Genomic DNA, 18,250 nt, shown 5'->3' with positions numbered 1-18,250 from the left:
ACAAAGAAACTAAAAGTCTTGCTTGAGATTACTCAGCTAGTCAGTGGGAAGCTAAGAACTGAAACAAGAAGGACTGGCTCTGGAGGCTTAGGAAGCCCTCTATTTTAAGGTAAAGCTGTGGAGGTCAGATCAAAAAAGCATGTGCAGTAGGTGGCAAATATCACTTGTAAGGTTAAGTTCTCATCGCTTCAAAAGAAACTACACTACTTTTTGGGGGGAAGTGGAACTTCTAGGATAATATTTTAATTATAAATAGGCCAAAATAAGTATTCTCAAAATTGATATGTCTGATTTTTTTTCCCACCTAATTACTGATGATTCCATAACAATTGGGAAATTACATTCTTTTGTGAATAAAAATGACAAATGGTTTCTTTGTAAAAATATTTTATGTATTATTTATTTATTTGAGAGAGGGGAAAGAGAGGAAGAATGGGCATACCAAGGCCTGTAGCCACTGCAAATGAACTCCAGACTTATTCGCCCCTTGTGCATCTGGCTTTACATGGGTACTGGGGAATCAAACCTGGGCCCTTAGGCTTCATGGGCAAGCACCTTAACTGCTAAGTTACCTCTCCAGCCCCTCTTTTTTAAAAAAAAATATATATATATATTTGCCAGGAGAGAGAGAGAGAGAGAGTACACCAGAGTCTTTAGCCAAGGCAAATGAACTCCAGATGTATGGACCACTTTGTGCAGCTCATTTACATGGGTACTGGGGAATCAAACTGTGGTTGTTAGTCATGGCAGGCAGGCACCTTAACCACCAACCCATTTCTCCAATCCGTAAATGGTTTCCCTTTTTTTTTTTCTTGACACATTTAGAATAGCAAGAATAAAACATTTGACATGTTAAAAATGTGTGAAGTTTTTAAGATACTGGTAAATATCCAAATTGGTTTGTTTACAACATGGTTTCATTATGTAAATGTCATCTGTGGTCATACTTTTAAATCTAAGTGTAGAACAACCTCAACATGGTAGATTACAATCAATCGCTAAGCCAGAGTCACAATGACCCATACTTGATTGGGTCTAAGATAGTAGCCTGGCCACAGCTTTAGGCTTTCCTGTTTATTTACGTCCACCAAAATCAATCAGACATATAAAGTTTAAATGACCCACAGAGAGGATTTGTGTGTTAATTGTTACTTTGTTTTTGTGGTTCTAGAGACTCAATCCAGGGCCTTGCTTATACTAGACATTGCTCTACCTCTGGGCCACATTCCCAGCCCCTATAGGATCTTAAAATACTATTCAGTTACTAGTAAATCATCATGACCTGTTTGAAAATCCAGTCACTTTCATTCTCTGTCTCTTTCTTTCTCTTTGTTTTTTTTTTAAAGTCTCTAAAACGTTTTCTTATGAAATAGTAGTGGTGCTTATACTTAAAAAAATTTTTAAGTAAATCAAAGTAGAACTAAAATAAACTTTAGCATCCACTTTCAATAGCCATTTAGTAAGTTCTCAATACTTTAGTCTTACTGAGGATGGTAGTAGGTTCCAGGAGCATGCAGATACTTTGGGAAGGTGTTCTTCCTAATCAGTTGGAAACCCCCCTTAATCCAAGGTGTTAATTACTAGTTTCACTGTCCATTGTTATGCTGCTACACTAGCTGTGGGATAGACCCAGTACAGTTTCTCTATTTATGTAAAATCTGTGAAATTTGTATAGGCTTAATATTAGTCATAACTTCTTTACTATGTGTCCTGGCTAGAGGAACTGAAAGCATACTCAGTAACATCAGAAGTAAGGTCTTGGCTGTCTATTTGATGGGAATCCACTGTGAAGTAATCTGAGGTAGCATTCTGTTATAGTTATTTCTTGGATCCAAAATGGTAATGGATCATATTTAAAGTGTTGTTTTTTTTCCTGGTTTTTTGAATCACTGACTACATGTGATTAATAAAATGCTGCCCCTTGTGGAGAGAGAACAAAATGAAAATTTATGAAAAATAACCACAACCTTCCTATTGCTTCTATCCAGGTTTTCCAAGCAGAGTATCTGCTGTGGTTTGAATATGGTTTGCTCCCCAGAACTGGTGCTGAAATTGATCTCTACTGTGAGGCATTAGCAAGTATGAAAAATTAATCTGACCATGGGCTTTAGGGGTGGGACCTTTGGGAGGTAATTAGGGTAAGATAAGGACATCAGAGTGCAGCACACATGATGAAATCCTCCTAAGTTTAGAGAAGAGGGAGAATAGACATACACACATATGCTCCATGCTCTTGCCAGGTGATGGTATATGTCACCTAGGGATGCTGCCAATAAGAACAGCACTAGATAAACCCCCACCCCACACCTTGTACCCACTGAACCAGGAGTCCTTTTCTCAAGTAGCCTGCCTGAGGCACTTTGTGATGGTGATAAAAACAGACTAATATAGCACCTCAGGCTCATCCAAATCTAAAAGGCAGTCCAGGCTGTCAGTATTAGCAATGAGGTCATGGCTAGGAGAGAACACTGAGCAGATCTGCACTGATGTTCATCTTAAGCTGATTAAATTCTCTTGTAGGTAAATTCCCAATAGCAATAACAAAGCCTTACTTGGATTTTGTCCCTGGCAGATGCTTAAAGTAAGACTCACTGCAGCTGGTGACAGCTTATATGCACTTTTATACCAGGCATTCCTTCTGCTTGAAAGGTTCATGCCCCAGATATCCCCATGGTCTTTACTCAACACTACCTTCATGAAGACTTTGTAATTGCAAGCACCTCCCAAGGCTTTCTCTACTCTCTTACTTGTTTTTCCAAAGCACCTATCATCATTAAACTCATTATGTAATGATTATTTTTTGATGTGTCAGAATTTAAAAAGCATGAAGGTAAGATTGTATATATTTTTTTAACTGCTACACTTTCCACAACACTCAGCATATGACAGTAACAATAGGTTTTCAATGCTGTTGAAAGAATGGCAAATTTTAACAAATGTTTGTATGAAGCAAAATATGTACCTTTCATCATCAACAATAAAAAGGAGCTTAAGTATTTCTGCCACAAATTCTTCATTATTCCCAATAATGTGTGAGCTTGCAGCCATACTTGCATTAAAAATATGCAGAGAAATATTCTTATGTGGTTCCAATTCATCTTCAGTCTGAATTCTCTGGTCCCATCATGGCAATTCTTCCAGGGAAAGATGCTATACTTCTGATGACCTAGTCATCCTATTCCCACCTGGTTTCTACCCTATCTGTACTTCTGAGGAGAAAAATACTATATGTGACTGCTGTACATCATACAGATATTTGCATTGGTGCTAGAATCAAGAAGAAAGAGGGTCTTAACAATATAGTATGCTCCTTATGGAGCACAATAAAAAATACTACTCCTTTGGTTCATGGAGACTTATCGAGGGCTGAAAATTGATGAAATTTATAGTAGAATAAAGACAGTTGAAGCCTTCAGGAAAAAGGCAAACACAACTGAAATGACAGAGTAGGGCAGCTGAGGACTATCAGTTAAGGAGTGACATCTGCTGATGGGTAGGTGGTTCTGTCTCTTTTATGAACAGCTATTCTCAAAAGGCTGCCATAAAAATACTAAGACATAAATATTTGATTCTGTGATAAAGGCCTTCACCTGGAAATCGGGAAAATTTTGTTTTGTTTCTAAAAGAAATTCAGAAAAAAACAGTATAAATTAAAGATTTTTTTTTTATTTATTTGAGAGTGACAGAGAGAGAAAGAGAGAGAGATAGAGAATGGGCGCGCCAGGGCTTCCAGCCACTGCAAACAAACTCCAGACGCATGAGCCCCCTTGTGCATCTGGCTAACATCGGTCCTGGGGAATTGAGCCTCGAACCGGGGTCCTTAGGCTTCACAGGCAAGCGCTTAACTGCTAAGCCATCTCTCCAGCCCTAAATTAAAGATATTTTTAACTGGTATTGTGAACAAAATTTTCAGTATGCAGTTATCCCTACAAGGAATCCTCGATTTTTAAGCTGTCAACTCTTTAGTGACTGTGGTTGCTAAGTATGATGCCCGTAGCATGTCAAGCTGATAACCTAGACATGTGCCATTCACTTGAAAGACATAGTATATAAAGCTGCATACTATTAATAACACATGGGGGCCAAAAAAATATGAATAGTTTCTTCCCACGATGCAATAGGCCTTTTGTTTAATTCCCAAGCCTAATATACACAATACATGAAAGCAGCAGTATTCTCATGAAGGAGATCTGCTTTATTATGATAGCTTACTATGAGATTTTTACAGGCAGTAAGTGTGCCCTGAGGTTAATTTCTTCCTCTATAGCTAAATGTTTTTACCATCTGTGTTGAGAGACTGTTAGAATACAATCAATTCATCAATAGTACTTCACAAAAGACTTTTTAAGAATTATTTCAGACTTCTGCAGCATTCAGTTTTGAGTGCTCACTCAGCATCTTATTGGCAAGGTCCATATTGATGTATCTAATAAGCCTATATGAAGACTTAGTATGAAGACAGTGATCAAGCCACAGTAACTCCAAATTACCTATTAAATATCTATGACATGTCAGACACTGTTGCACAGTCTATAGGGTGTACCTGTTCTCACACTTTGATAAATTATGATCAATTTAGGAATAAAAAATTATGCCTCCAAGGGCTGAGGAGATGGCTCAGTGGTTAAAGGTGCTTGCTTGCAAGTATACCAGCTCAAGTTAGATTCCCTTCACCTGCATAAAGCAAAGTCATACACATGAATCTCTGATCCCAACACACCTATAGAAATGGGAGACAGAGCCAGGAGAATGTGAAAGCTCACAGGGTGGCTAGACTGGCCCACCCCCAGTAGCAAAATCATGAGAGACCCTATCTCAAAAAGCAGGTAAAATAAGAGGACAAACAACCCAAGGTTGTCTTCAGTCTTCATACACATTCGTGTAAATAAATAAATAAAAACATAATTTTTTAAAGATAAGCCTCCAAGAAGACTGAAACCATGTTTTGATAAAAAAAAAAAATAGGTGTTTTGATAAAAATGGAAGCAGTGGGAGGAAAAGCTCCCTTTCAAAGACAGGTTCCAAAAAGAAGCATATAAACAAGTCACCTAGTTGAAATGCACAGGATCTGCTAGAAAACAATGACAGTGTAACATGGTGATGGTTAATGGAAATAATGTTGACAGGAAGGGTCTCAATTATCATGCAATCCTTGCAGTTTACTGAGATTGCAATAAGGAGCTGTTGATTTTTAAACAGGTAGAAAAGTATGAATGGAGCTGTAAGAATTTAAGAACAGTTTATAGAAAACATTGGTGACTGAAAACTAGAAGGTGATATAGGAGGCTTTGAGAATAGCGTTTGTGGGTTTATTAACATGAGCTAAGGGAGCATTGGAGAACATGGCAAAAAAGTGATGCTTCACAGCTGATGGTCATGTGTACTGTAAAAGGAAGAGGTCAGACCACTCTTAGGCTTCAAGTCCAGATGCTGGAGAAGATAGTCATCATTTTGACAGGCACATGGCAGCCAAGAGAGGGAAGAGGTTTGAGAAAATTATAATAAATTCAGTGATAAATATAAAAACCAGAGACTACAAGTAGAGACCTCCCTCTTCTCTAGAACTGCTGCCTCCTAGGTATTGAAATTGAAGATAGCAGATGCATGGATTTGGAGGTTGCCCATGTACACATGTATTTGAAGCCATGTGTGCAAATAAAGTTGGCAAAGCAAAAAACCATAAAAATAAAAGGATCAATGAAAACTTTTTGGAAAATTATAGATAAAAAAGTAAAAACAAAGACAGACTAGGAAATTAGGTAGAGATAAAATACTCTTTAACAAAACTGAGAGTTCATTGTTTCCACAGGTGGGTTTGGTAGATGCTGTATAAGTATAGCAAGCTAATGTCCTTCTCCAAGAATTAATCCTCTCCCAACACACAGAAAGCTTAGGTCTATCAGCTGTGTGTATACTAAATGACCTAGTCCTCTGGCCACAGTTGATTTGACTTGAATTCAACAATTGATTAAACCTAGTCTAATTAAGTTTTCTACCTGGAAATTTGGAACTAAGAGTTGGAAGGTTAAGCTATACCATTTCAAGGTATATACCTCAAACAATCAGTCATTTTACTAGAGATGCCTGTGTACCTATATATTTTTTTGTTTTTTGTTTTTTGTTTTTCTGCGCTATTCACAACAACCATGTTACAGTCAGCCTAGGTACCCATCACTGGATCACTGGATGAATGGATAAATTAAATGTGAAACATTTCACAATGGAGTTTTATTCACCCATATAGATGAATGAAATTATGCCATCTGCAAAAAAAATCCATGGAACTGGAGGTAATTATGTTAAGTGAAATAAACCAGACTCAGAAAGACCAATATGACATGTGTTCTCTCACATATGAAATCTGGGGTGGGGAATGACATGAAAATAAAAGGAGGACTATTAAGGGAAGGGGAGATGGAAAAAATGGGGTAGATTTACAAAAGCTAATGAGGTAGATATAATAAAGTAAATTATATTCATGTGTGAACATGTCATAATAATAAATATATTTATATAAGCTGGGTGTGGTGGCACACGCCTTTAATCCCAGCCCCCGGGAAGCAGAAAGTAGGAGGATCGCTGTGAGTTCAAGGCCACCCTGAGACTACATAGTGAATTCCAGGTCAGCTTGGGCTAGAGCAAGACCCTACCTCAAAAAAAAAAAAAAAAAAGTATATATATATATGGCTGGAGAGATGGCTTAGAGTTAAGCCTGTGAAACCTAAGGACCCCAGACCCCGTTCAAGGCTCAACTCCCCAGGACCCACATTAGCTGGATGCACAAGGGGGTGCATACGTCTGCAGTTCGGTTGCAGTGGCTGGAGGCCCTGGCGCATCCATTCTCTCTCTCTTTCTTTCTTTGTCGTTCTCAAATAAAAAAAAAAATATATATATATATATATATATATATATATATATGTATCTGTATATTTGTATAATTAATATATGCTAATAAAAAGGAAATGAAACATTCTATTAAGGGCATGGCTTAGAGGGACACAGAAGCTTTTGTGTACATGGCCAATTTCTGTCATGAGCAAGAAGAAGCTGTAGAGACCTATATTCTGAGAGAAAAGAATAAAGTGACTTACAGAAAGAGATGGAGCCACATGACCAAAGGGAGATAGCCTGAAAGTTCATGATGACTATTGAATGTCTTGTTCATTTTCTTTTTAAATATTTATTTATTTATTTATTAGATAGGGAGAGAGAAAGAATGGGTATGCCAAAGCTTCTAGCCATTGCAAATGAACTCCAGATGCTTGTATCAACTTGTATATCTGGCTTTATGTGGGTACTGAGGAATTGAACCTGACACCTTCATCTTTGCAGGCAAGTGCCTTAACCACTAAGCCATCTTTCTAGCCCTGTCCTATCTATTTTCTTCAGACCTGCAAAGCCATCACCATACTGTCCCTCCTGTGTATACATCTGTAGTACATTTCAACCATCAAATGTACCTCCTCAGAAACTATATTTTGCAGTTATTTCTCCCTCTTGTTCATCATTAAATTCTTGATTGCTCCCAATAATGTATCAGCATACAATTATACTAACACATTAAAAGGAAAAAGAAAGAGACTCCCATGCCATTCCTTCTCATCTGTATTCAGAATTCTCTGATCCCCTAACAGTAACACATCAAAAGCTATCTGCATGTCACTTCTGATTGCCTACCTAATCTCCAGACTGGCTTCCATCCCCTCCATGCCAGTGACAACTACTAATCTATGTCAAGAACTTCCGTAATATAGGGTCCAGAGGTTGCTCCTAGGATCTCATCCTATACTCCAGGCCCTAGAATTTTTCACACAGTTGGTCAGGCTCAACTTGTTGGAAAAGATTCTAAGGTTTAAATACTAGATATTGCACTTGCCTTATCTGTCCCTATTTCTCTACTGTTCAGTGTCTGTCCTTCAAGGGTTCTTTCTCCCCTGCCTCCTCTAAATATTGGGCATTATTACCTGCTTTCTTCTCAGTAAACTTACCTTCTTGGTAATTTTAGCTTTAAATGTTGTAAAATGCTGTCTGTCAATTCTTCAGTCCATCTCTTTAGCCCATATATTCCATCCAAATTCAGTCAGTACTCAAGACCCAGTTGCAGGCTGGAGAGATGCCTCAGCATTTCAGTCATTTGCCTGCAGTGCCTCATGACCTAGGTTTGATTCCCTAGTACCCACATAAATCCAGATGCACAAAGTGGTACATGAATCTAGAGTTTGTTTGCAGTGGCTAGATGCCCTGGTGTATCTATTCTATCTCTCTCTCTCCTCTTCCCCTTCCTTTCTTCTTGCAAGTAAATAAATAACGTTAAAAGAAAAAACAAGACCCAGTTTCCTCCATGATATGGGAAGTTCCCATGAGAACCGCATATGACTATGTCCAAAAAGAACTAAATTCCTAACTTTTGTATTCCTGCATTCTCCTATGCTGCCACCCCTTCAGGAATTCTGTTCTTATTTTTCCTGATTTCAATAAACAGTATTATTATGTACCAGTTACAAAAAAATGGAAACCTGGACACATTTCTGAATGTCACTCTCCTTTACTTGTCATCTGCAGCCCATCAGCTAAGCCTCTTCTCTGTTCCTCATAAACTGATGTCTGACCAATCCCAGTTCTCTTCATCAACTAGTCATCCTTGTCACCCAAGTTGATTGTCATAGCTGCCCAAATAGACTCCCAGTTTCCACTTCTGCCTTCTTAATTTCTAGCTATTGGTCAAAGAAAGTATCCTTGAAAATATTTTGGATCACATTTCATGCTTAAAATTATTTAGTGTCTTCCAGTTACTTTGTGATCAAATCCATTTTGCATACAATAGCTCAAAAGGCTTGCCTGGTGTGTTTTGCCTTCTACCTCCTCTCCACTTAGCCTAGCTGGGCATCTCTTCCCTCCCCCAGTTAAGTTACAGCTACAATGGCCTCTTTTCACTTATCTTGAAACACCTCTGCAGAGCCCTAAAACAGGTGTATCCTCAGCCTAAAACACTCTTTTCACCTTAGTCAAATCCTCTGAGTAGTGCTCTCACATGTTTCAAGCCTCAACTTAAAAGTCAAATATTAAAATTGTCCTTTCTGGGCCCTAACTTATCACTAATAGCTTGTAATAATCTATCATTAAGTCAGTTTGTTTCAACTATAGTTCTCATTACTGGTTATAAATACACATTTGTTTACTTGTTTACCATTAACATTCTCCATGGATTATAAAGTCCCCAAATGAATAGGACTTGTCTGTCCTCTTCATTACTTGATCACTCAATACCTACCAAGTGGCTAAAGTAGAGCAGGTATTCAGTAATTCATAACTATGGGTTGTTCATGGCTTCTAGTTCCTTATACCACTCTTTCTACAACCTTATTACACTTTGTATGGGAGAATTTCTTATGGTCTTATATTAAGATAATTATTTGAGTACATATGTTAGACTTTTGTCCTGTGGTAAGTACTTGAGAGAAGCAGCTGTAGAGGAGAGATTTATTTTGGCTCCTAGTTTCAGAGATTTAAGTATAAGGTTAGCTGGATCCATTACTTTTGGTCTGAAGCTAGGCAGAACGTCATGATGGACAAGGCATGACAGAGCACTGTTGATCACCCTCATGGTGTCCAGGAAGGGGCAGGGGACAATATACATTCTTTATGATATACTACTAGTGACCTATTTCCTTCAACTAGGCCCTACATTCTACTTTCTGCTTTCATATAACTATTTGACCAGCAATGTAATTTGATATTAAATAGGTGATATGATAACTTTTCCTTGGGAGTCAAAGACAAGTGTATGTTCACCAAGATAGGGCACCAATGACAGGGCAAACAAAGGATTCCTTGCAAGTCTATCTATCTGGGTTAACCAGTAAGTTTAGTTGGAGTTGCTTACAAGAGCATGGAAGAAAGGTTACCTGTAGGAGCATGGACTTATAGGAGGCTGTACCACCAAAGAAAAGTGCTTCCTCTCCCTTAGCAATCATTAACTGCAATATTCTTGGGGAGGAGCAGAGCCTCCTAAGCCTAGTGAGGGACCTCCTAAATGATCTCATATCACATATGCTGTCTCCTGAGCCTTCCATGTGCTTCCCTGTGGCCTACTTGAGCACTACCTCTTTATCCCCCTTCCCCTCCACAAGAAATGTTTAATGAGCCCAATTTTGGAATGGTCTTGTGTGGATAATTACAGCTGCTCTGATTTTAAGATCACAAAGGCCATTCCATGTTCAAGGGCAGAATTCCTCAATAGGCAGGAAAATTCAGAGGTGAACAAAAGTCACTTGATCTCCAGATGTATCATCTTTGAAGCCAAAATTGCCCATAAAGTATGGCCCCATGGCCACGAGATTCCCACTGGATTAATGAGAGGATGAGATGTGGAAGAATCAATATGGAATACTCTTTAAGAATGTGACTAAAAATAAGGTATGAAGTAAAACAGGATATCAGGGTTCAGCTGAGTCATGCTAATTTGGTTTGCAAGAATAGGGAATAAATACTAACTGACATCCCATAGTCCAAATATGCTAATGGAACAAAGTGAAGATTTGAATAAAGAAATAATAGCTTTGGCTTCTGGGGAGGTAGTAGAGTATTTGATCACAAGCTTATTGTTGAAAAAATAGGAGTAATAGAGGAAGGAAAATAAAAGGGCAAAAATAAAGACAAGATTTTATATTCAGCAAAGAGAGTTTGAACACTCCACTTCAGGAAGTTTTAAAGTCATCTAAAAACTGATTGTCAAAGGAGGAAAAAATTCACAATCTCTTAAAAGACTCCCAACCCTACCTCCATCTTTCATATCCCCACCTGAGATTGTTGCTTTCTATCTTCACAGTAGCAGAGGCACTGCTCCAGAACACTATTTTGGCTGAGCTGAGTGTATTCAATGTTACGTAGGGTGAACCAGAAAACAGATAACACTCTCCAATGCTCAGAGGAGAAGGAGAGGCAGAAGGAAATATGGAGATTTAAAGAGCCCTGGCACCATGAAGATTATGACAGAATGTGACAAGGAAATCTAACCCAGTTTTCCGAACATGTCAAGTTATCAGGCATACCTACGGCCTTTACTCAAAATACAGATTTCACATCCCTCTTGGAGAGTCTAATTTGGCAGGTCTTGTGGAGGGGAGGTCTGGGAACACATAATTTTTAACAAGTTCCCCAAGAGATCTTTATAATCAGGCAAATTTGGGAAATTGTGAATTAGAAATATAAATTCACCAAGCATTTTCTCTATTTTAAGTCAAATCAAAGAAACACTGATCTGTAACATCAGTTTGTAGAAATTACCTAAGAAAGCAGCTTCCAGAATTCTACCTGGATTACTATGGAATAATTTAATACGTCTATCACTTTACATAACATGGCTCCAAATAAGCTAGAGTGATATTCAAAATATAAATCAAGAGGCTAGGTAGATCTTAATTATAGAGTATTTCATTGAGGACAAGGTAAATGGGCTCAGCTAACATCTATTATTTGTAATGTAATAATGACTCGAAGATTTTAAAATATTTTAAAGTCTGTTCTGCTTCTAGTTTGCATACTTCGTAGCTTCATAAACTAAAGGTAATAAGATCTAAGGTTTTCACTCCATCTCATCCATTCCTAACAGCCTCAAACAAAGCAGTAGAGGTATTGAGAGTAAATCAGGGCTATGAAAAGCCTTTTTCTGTCCTTTGAAAAAGAGTGATCTGTAATGACATACAACAGTTATAGCCCTGTTACTTTTAGGACCACAGAGCCCCCCTACTTTACCGGTTTTCCTGCAGTGTAGTTGGCTCTAGCCAGCAGGTATAAATTAGTGCTAAATCAATGTTAGCTGATATTTCCCCAGGTGTGTAAGTGAGAAACCTGATCACATGAGCAAACACAGCCCTTCCTGGATACACTTAAAATAAGATGGCTGTTGTTATAACATATGGGGAAATATCTGAAGCCCTTTGTTTTGTGAAATAAATCATATGCCACCTTAATTTGCATTAACTAGGTATACTGTTATCAGTAGTCAGAATGAATTCTCAATTATAGATTTCTGACCATCATTCTCATCTTTTGCATTCTTTAAAATATTTTCACTTATTCATCTGAGAAAGAAAAAGAAGGAGGGAGAGAAAGAGAGAGAGAATTGGTGTGCCAGGGCTTCTAGCTGCTGCAAACAAACTCCAGATGCATAAGCCATCTTGCACATCTGGCTTACATGGGTCCTGCAAATTTGAAGCTGGGTCCTTTGGCTTTGCAAGCAACAACCTTAACCATTAAGCCATCTCTGCAGCCTATCTTTTTCATTCTTTTATGGAGCCTTCTATTCTTGCTATTTTCTTCTCACCCCTGGCTATGACACATGTCCATACCTTTTTTCATTTCTGTTATTGTGTAGTTCTGGACAGAGTTGGGCCAGGGAGCCAAGGTAACTTAGTTTACATACCTGCTTTAATTGCTCTCCTTGGGTGGAGCAGTGTCCTAAATCAACTTTAGTTTTGCCACAGGACTATTACTCAACAATGTATTTATACAAGTCTCACTTAAAAACACAAAAATAAACAAGGCCCTTAAAAATTGTTATTGAAGAAAGAGGCTTGAGCTGCTTGCTTTCCCTACTCAAGGGCCTATCTCACCACACTTGTTCCTAGAAAACTTATAAGGAGCTGGGTGTGGTGGCACATGTCTTTAATTCCAGCATTCAGGAGACAGAGGTGGGAAGATTACCACGAGTTCAAGGCTACTGTGAAACTACGTAGCGAATTCCAGGTCACCCTGAGATAGAGTGAAACCATACCTCAAAAAAGAAAAAAGAAAACTCATAAGGTATGTTCTTTAAAGAAAGTCATCAAGGGCCTGGGAGATGGCTTAGTGGTTAAGGCATTTGCCGGCAAAACCAAAGGATCCCAGTTTGACTCTCCAAGACCCATGTAAGCCAGATGCGCAAGAGGGTACATGCATCTGGAGTTTGTTTGCAGTGGCTAGAGGCCCTGGCACACCTATTCACACACACACACACACACTCACACTCTTTTTCTCTCTCTTTCTCTCTCTGCCTCTTTTTCTCTCTCAAATAAGTAAAGTATTAAAAAAAAGAAAAAAGAAAAAGGAAAAGAAAGTCATCAAGCACAGGTACTCTGAGCCAGGTCTGAGCTACCTCTACCCTTGAAAGGATTAGTGCCTTTGTTAATTATCAAAGGAATGTATAACATATTTCAACACTTCTCACTCAAAGCTATTCATAGTGTAGCTATGCATTTAATGCTTTCATAAATATCACAAACATATATGTTCAGTATTTAGACATAGATGTAAACAGAAACTTCAAAATTACAAAGAAGTGATGCACCTCTACCTAATTTTTCCTTTCTATATCCTGGATGTTATAGAAACTTCATGGGCCATTAAAACACTTTCATATCTATGACTTGTTTGTATCATAATTCTATGGAGCATTTAGAACATGTATTCTATATCCATTTTACAGATGGAAACAGACCCACAGCCTAAGTTGGTGTCACAGCACATTGGAGATTGAGAAATGGAAACTAGTCCAGGGATTTTCTTTCTCTGTGAAACCTGCCTGGATAGCAAGAGTCAGGGCTGTGATCAATTGGTATTGAAAGGGCATGAATCTTTTCTCCTTGGTCTCTGAAGGACCTATGAGCTAATAACACATGGTGAAGAGAACACATAACAGCCCCAAGATTGGTCACCTACATTCAAGGCAACATGATGATGCACTGTGATAGAGGAAGATCCTAATTTGTTTTAAGCCTCCAGAGGCCCTGATAGGAAAGCAGGGTATGGTGTATAGCTTCCTTTTGGCTTATCTTCTCTATATCCTCACCCTCACATATACCTTTTGAACACTGGTAATTAACCTGCAAACTCATATCCAGACAGATGATGTACTAAAATCTATTCAAACGTCTGTGAAGGCATATTTACTGATACTGGACTAACATGAATAGAAAAATGCAGTTTTCATTTTAATGACAATGCTACACTGTACTACATGGATGGATCATGGTTTCTCCTTGATCTGAGATGGGCACAAAAATGCATTTGCCTTCGTATTTAATAAGTAACTTTAAAAAAGATTAAATTTTGTGCATGAATAAGATGACAGGAGTAATCTGAAAACTTAGAAGAAGGATCCTAATGAATGCAGCCAGCTTGAAACAATGAAAGAACTGCTTCTCAGCAAGATGCAAATCAATATCAGGAAATACAGCACATCACAGAACAACAGCCCATTGTCATGGTTGCCTATAAGTGTCACTGAGCTAACAAAATATTACTTTTTAAATTTATTTTTGAGTGCTCTAATATTATACATACAGTAATGTGATTATGTTCCTGTTCCATTACCCTCTTAGCCTTTCTCCTTCACCTTCCCTCCCCCAAAGGAAGGCAATTCTCTTTTGTTGTCTCATTCATTTTGCCCTCCTCTATGCCCTCCTCCATACACCATGTCAAAATTTTGATGGGCTCAGAACCAGGCTGGTCTTGCGGGTTGGTTTTTTTTGTTTTTTGTTTTTGTTTTTTGAGGTAGGGTCTCACTCTAGTTCAGGCTGACCTGGAATTTACTATGTAGTCTCAGGGTGGCCTTGAACTCATGGTGATCCTCCTACCTCTGCCTCCCGAGTGCTGGGATTAAAGGCATGTGCCACCACGCCTGGCATAACAACTTATTTTTAAGAATCCAACAAGTTCTTGCTAGAGTGGTCTAGGCACAGTAAGATATAAGGAGCAGTGGAATTTTACACCATTCCTATCACCAGTCAGATCAGTGGTACTCTATTGTCATATGGTATCCCATAACTTAGGAGGGTCTAAATGTTTAAATAATTATAAAAGTAGACCCTAGAAAGAGTCCAGTGGACTAGCTTTCACTTTGGAGAAGTAATGCAAAGAGACCTTAGTCATGGCCTTCAGGTATATTTAGTGCCATAGATATTAGTGTTTGGAAAATGTTCTCATTTTAGAAAGAATGCATACACATGTTATAGACTTAAGAGGGCTGGGCTAAATGAAAGGAACAAACATGTTTAGTACCTGCATTGTGCCAATCTATTTACATTACCACATGAAATCTCCACAAGAACCTGCAATATGAAAACCACAAATGAGAGAGAAGAGTATTCAAGTCAAGGTCAACATCAAAGGTCAAAGTATCTTACCTTGTATAGGCAATAAGAACTGTTTACCTCCAAAGCCTGTAACACCTTGTCACTGTAATAATCCACTCTCTCATTAAATTCAAAGTACTTTATAAGGACATGTATCTTGGATAGTAATGTAGGCCAACTTAGAAAAAGAGGATGGATGGGATCCCTATAAGGTTGACTTCAGCCTTGTAATCCTATATTAAAATTCCAATTAATACAGATTTAATCCAAGGCTTGGGCACACATCATTTTTTTCATATCATTAAAGATCTGAGGCATATAGTATGAGTAAGCTTTTAGACATTTTTATCCAATATGCTTTGCATAATTAAGTATCTCAAAATAAGAAATTAGCCCAATCAATTAGAGTATAGGCAAACAGTGGAAGTCTATGTTATGGCTATAATTATGTAGTAGAAAATTTTAATAACCTATGAAAATATTTATGATATGATGAAATTTGAAAAACTAGGAAAGCCAAACTATTAAGTATATTTTAAATTTGATTTAAATGTATATTTATATATACATGTAGCTATAATGTTATATATACCAAGATATTAACAGTGATTGACTATTGGGTGAATTTCATTTTCATGTCTAGGGTTTTCTACATTTTTATAAAATGAACATGCTTTTACATGTACTATCAGAAAGAGTGCTTTATATGCCACACAGACACACACACAATTTTCTGCAAAGGTCTAAAATTTTATAAATAGAATAGCAATATATTATGAATAAATATGTATGTGTATGTATGTATGTATGTGTATATATATATTTTTTTTCATTAAATGGCATACAGCCCATTGTTGGCAACAAACTATAACACTGCCCACATGGGAAATAAAATTGGCTCTCTGTGTACTTTCTTGTTATGCTGCAATGATCATATATAACTGCCAGAGTTCCTGTAGCTCCTGCTTAAAGCCCTCTATTCAGAAGGCACACAGAAAGAACACAGTTAAGCCATATGGGGAAATGGAGATCATCACACTTAGCTAATTAAGTTCTTGAACGTTGGGAATAAAACAAGAGACTTCAGAAGTTCTTTGCACAGTGTTGGGAACATAGTTACACTCGGTAAATGTTTGCTGTCCTGTAGTTATACTCACACTGATGAACTAAAGGATAGAAGAATTCTACAGACAAAAATGGTTGTTGAGCCAAGAACTTCCTGTCAGCCACCTGGCACACATACGTCTTTTATAATAGCCTTCAATTAATGTAGGCGGTGTCCAAAGAAATCCTTGACACATTGCAATTATATAGTTCATTTCATTCTCACTACTTATCAAGGTTTTAATGAGTAACAAAACAGGAAATCAAGCCATTATATAATTCAGTATTTTCTTAATTATTTTACATACATTTATATGATCAAAAATTATTGAAATATAAAGAAAATGTTAAGACCTTACAACTAGCTTTGGATTTAGATATGTCCTTTGATCTTATACAAAAAAGCATATCTGAAATTCTGTGTGAAAGCACCAATATCCATTTAGAGATGCACAGTCATTTAAGTATGTTTTAATCATCTATATTCAAAAAAATTAGAATGATACTGAAAACTTAAAACAGGGGTAGTCATGAGCCCTAGGGGTGTAACGTCTGCTGCTGTCTGGCTAAATGTATATACTATGCTTATCAAACTGACCAGTAAGCACTGTTCATAATGTTCACCATTATATTAATGCTACTCTCACTTTGGGTAGAGAATCTTCTCTTTTTAGATGGCAGTGACCTTGGGATGACTCGGAAGACATCATGGTGCTGGAAAGAAGTGACCAGAGAGCTCAGTACTGTATATCACACCTTCCAAGGGTCTAATGCGGAAGAGGTGGCAGAAAGAATGTAAGAGCCAAAGGAAGGGTAGGACTCCTTACAATGTGCTCCCCCCAGACACAAAATGTCCTGGATATCCATGACCTCATAGTACCTGACACTACCTACACAAGACCATTATAAGAGGAGGAAAAGATCATAACCTCAAAATAAAAGAGAGACTGACTGACATGGGGAGGGGATATGATGGAGAATGGAGTTTCAAAGGGGAAAATGGGGGGAGACGAGGGTATTACCATGGGGACATTTTTTATAATCATGGAAGTTGCTAATAAAAATTTGAGAAAAAATTAGAATGTTCATATTTTTCCAAGGTCACAATTCTAGATGCCCCAATTGGGCTATAAAGGTAGATCAGTAGCTAAAGCAATTGCTGCACAAGTGTAAAGACATGAATTCAGATTCCATGTTCCCATGTAAAATGACAGGCACTGTGGCCTGCACCTGCAGTCCCAGTACCGGGAAGGCAGACAGAACTGTGAGCTCTGGATTCAGTTAGAAACCCTGTTTCAAAGAATAAGGTGGAACGTGACTGAGGAAGACTCCTGACGTCAACCTTTGGCTTCCATATGCATGTGCAGACATGTATATACCTACTCACACAAATGCACCTACACATATATGCATATGAATATGTATATATACATACATGTACCCCACATGCACTTGACATCCTTACCCAATGATTTTAAAGAATGTGGCAACATGTTTCATTATATTTCAAGACTAAGAATAAAGACTTTGGTTACTTGTTAAAGGACTCTACAATTTTAACAGATAGGAAAGTTCAGAAACAGCAGAGGGATTTAAAAAATTTAAACCTGGAACAAAAATTTAAACCTAGTCTTGTTTGTGTAAAACTTTGATTGAGAGCAGATTTATTTGGGGGAGCAAACAATCCAGATGACTTGATTGCAAATACTTTTATTGGCTAAAGAATAAGAATGGTTTTTGTCAAATGGAACCATTTTAAGTATCTAGTTAGGAGGCAGGTATAGTGGTGCATGCCTGTAGTTCCAGTATAGGCTGGCAGAAGCAGTATAAATCTGAGGCCAGACACTGGTCTAGGCTGCAAAGTGTGACCCAGCCTCAAAAAAGAAAGCAAAATAAAACAAGCCACTAAAGTTTTTTTTTTTTTTTTTTTTTTAAATTTAGTTATGAGAGAGAGAGTGCCGGGGGACGGGGGGGGAGAGAAAGAGAAGAAGGGAGGGAGGGAGAGAGAATGGGTATACCAGGGCATTCAGCTA

The sequence above is a fragment of the Jaculus jaculus genome, chromosome 10 (genome assembly GCF_020740685.1).
Source record: "Jaculus jaculus isolate mJacJac1 chromosome 10, mJacJac1.mat.Y.cur, whole genome shotgun sequence".
Classification (NCBI taxonomy): domain Eukaryota; kingdom Metazoa; phylum Chordata; class Mammalia; order Rodentia; family Dipodidae; genus Jaculus; species Jaculus jaculus.
The sequence above is the reverse complement of the archived record's forward strand: the minus strand, read 5'-3'. Positions refer to the sequence as shown.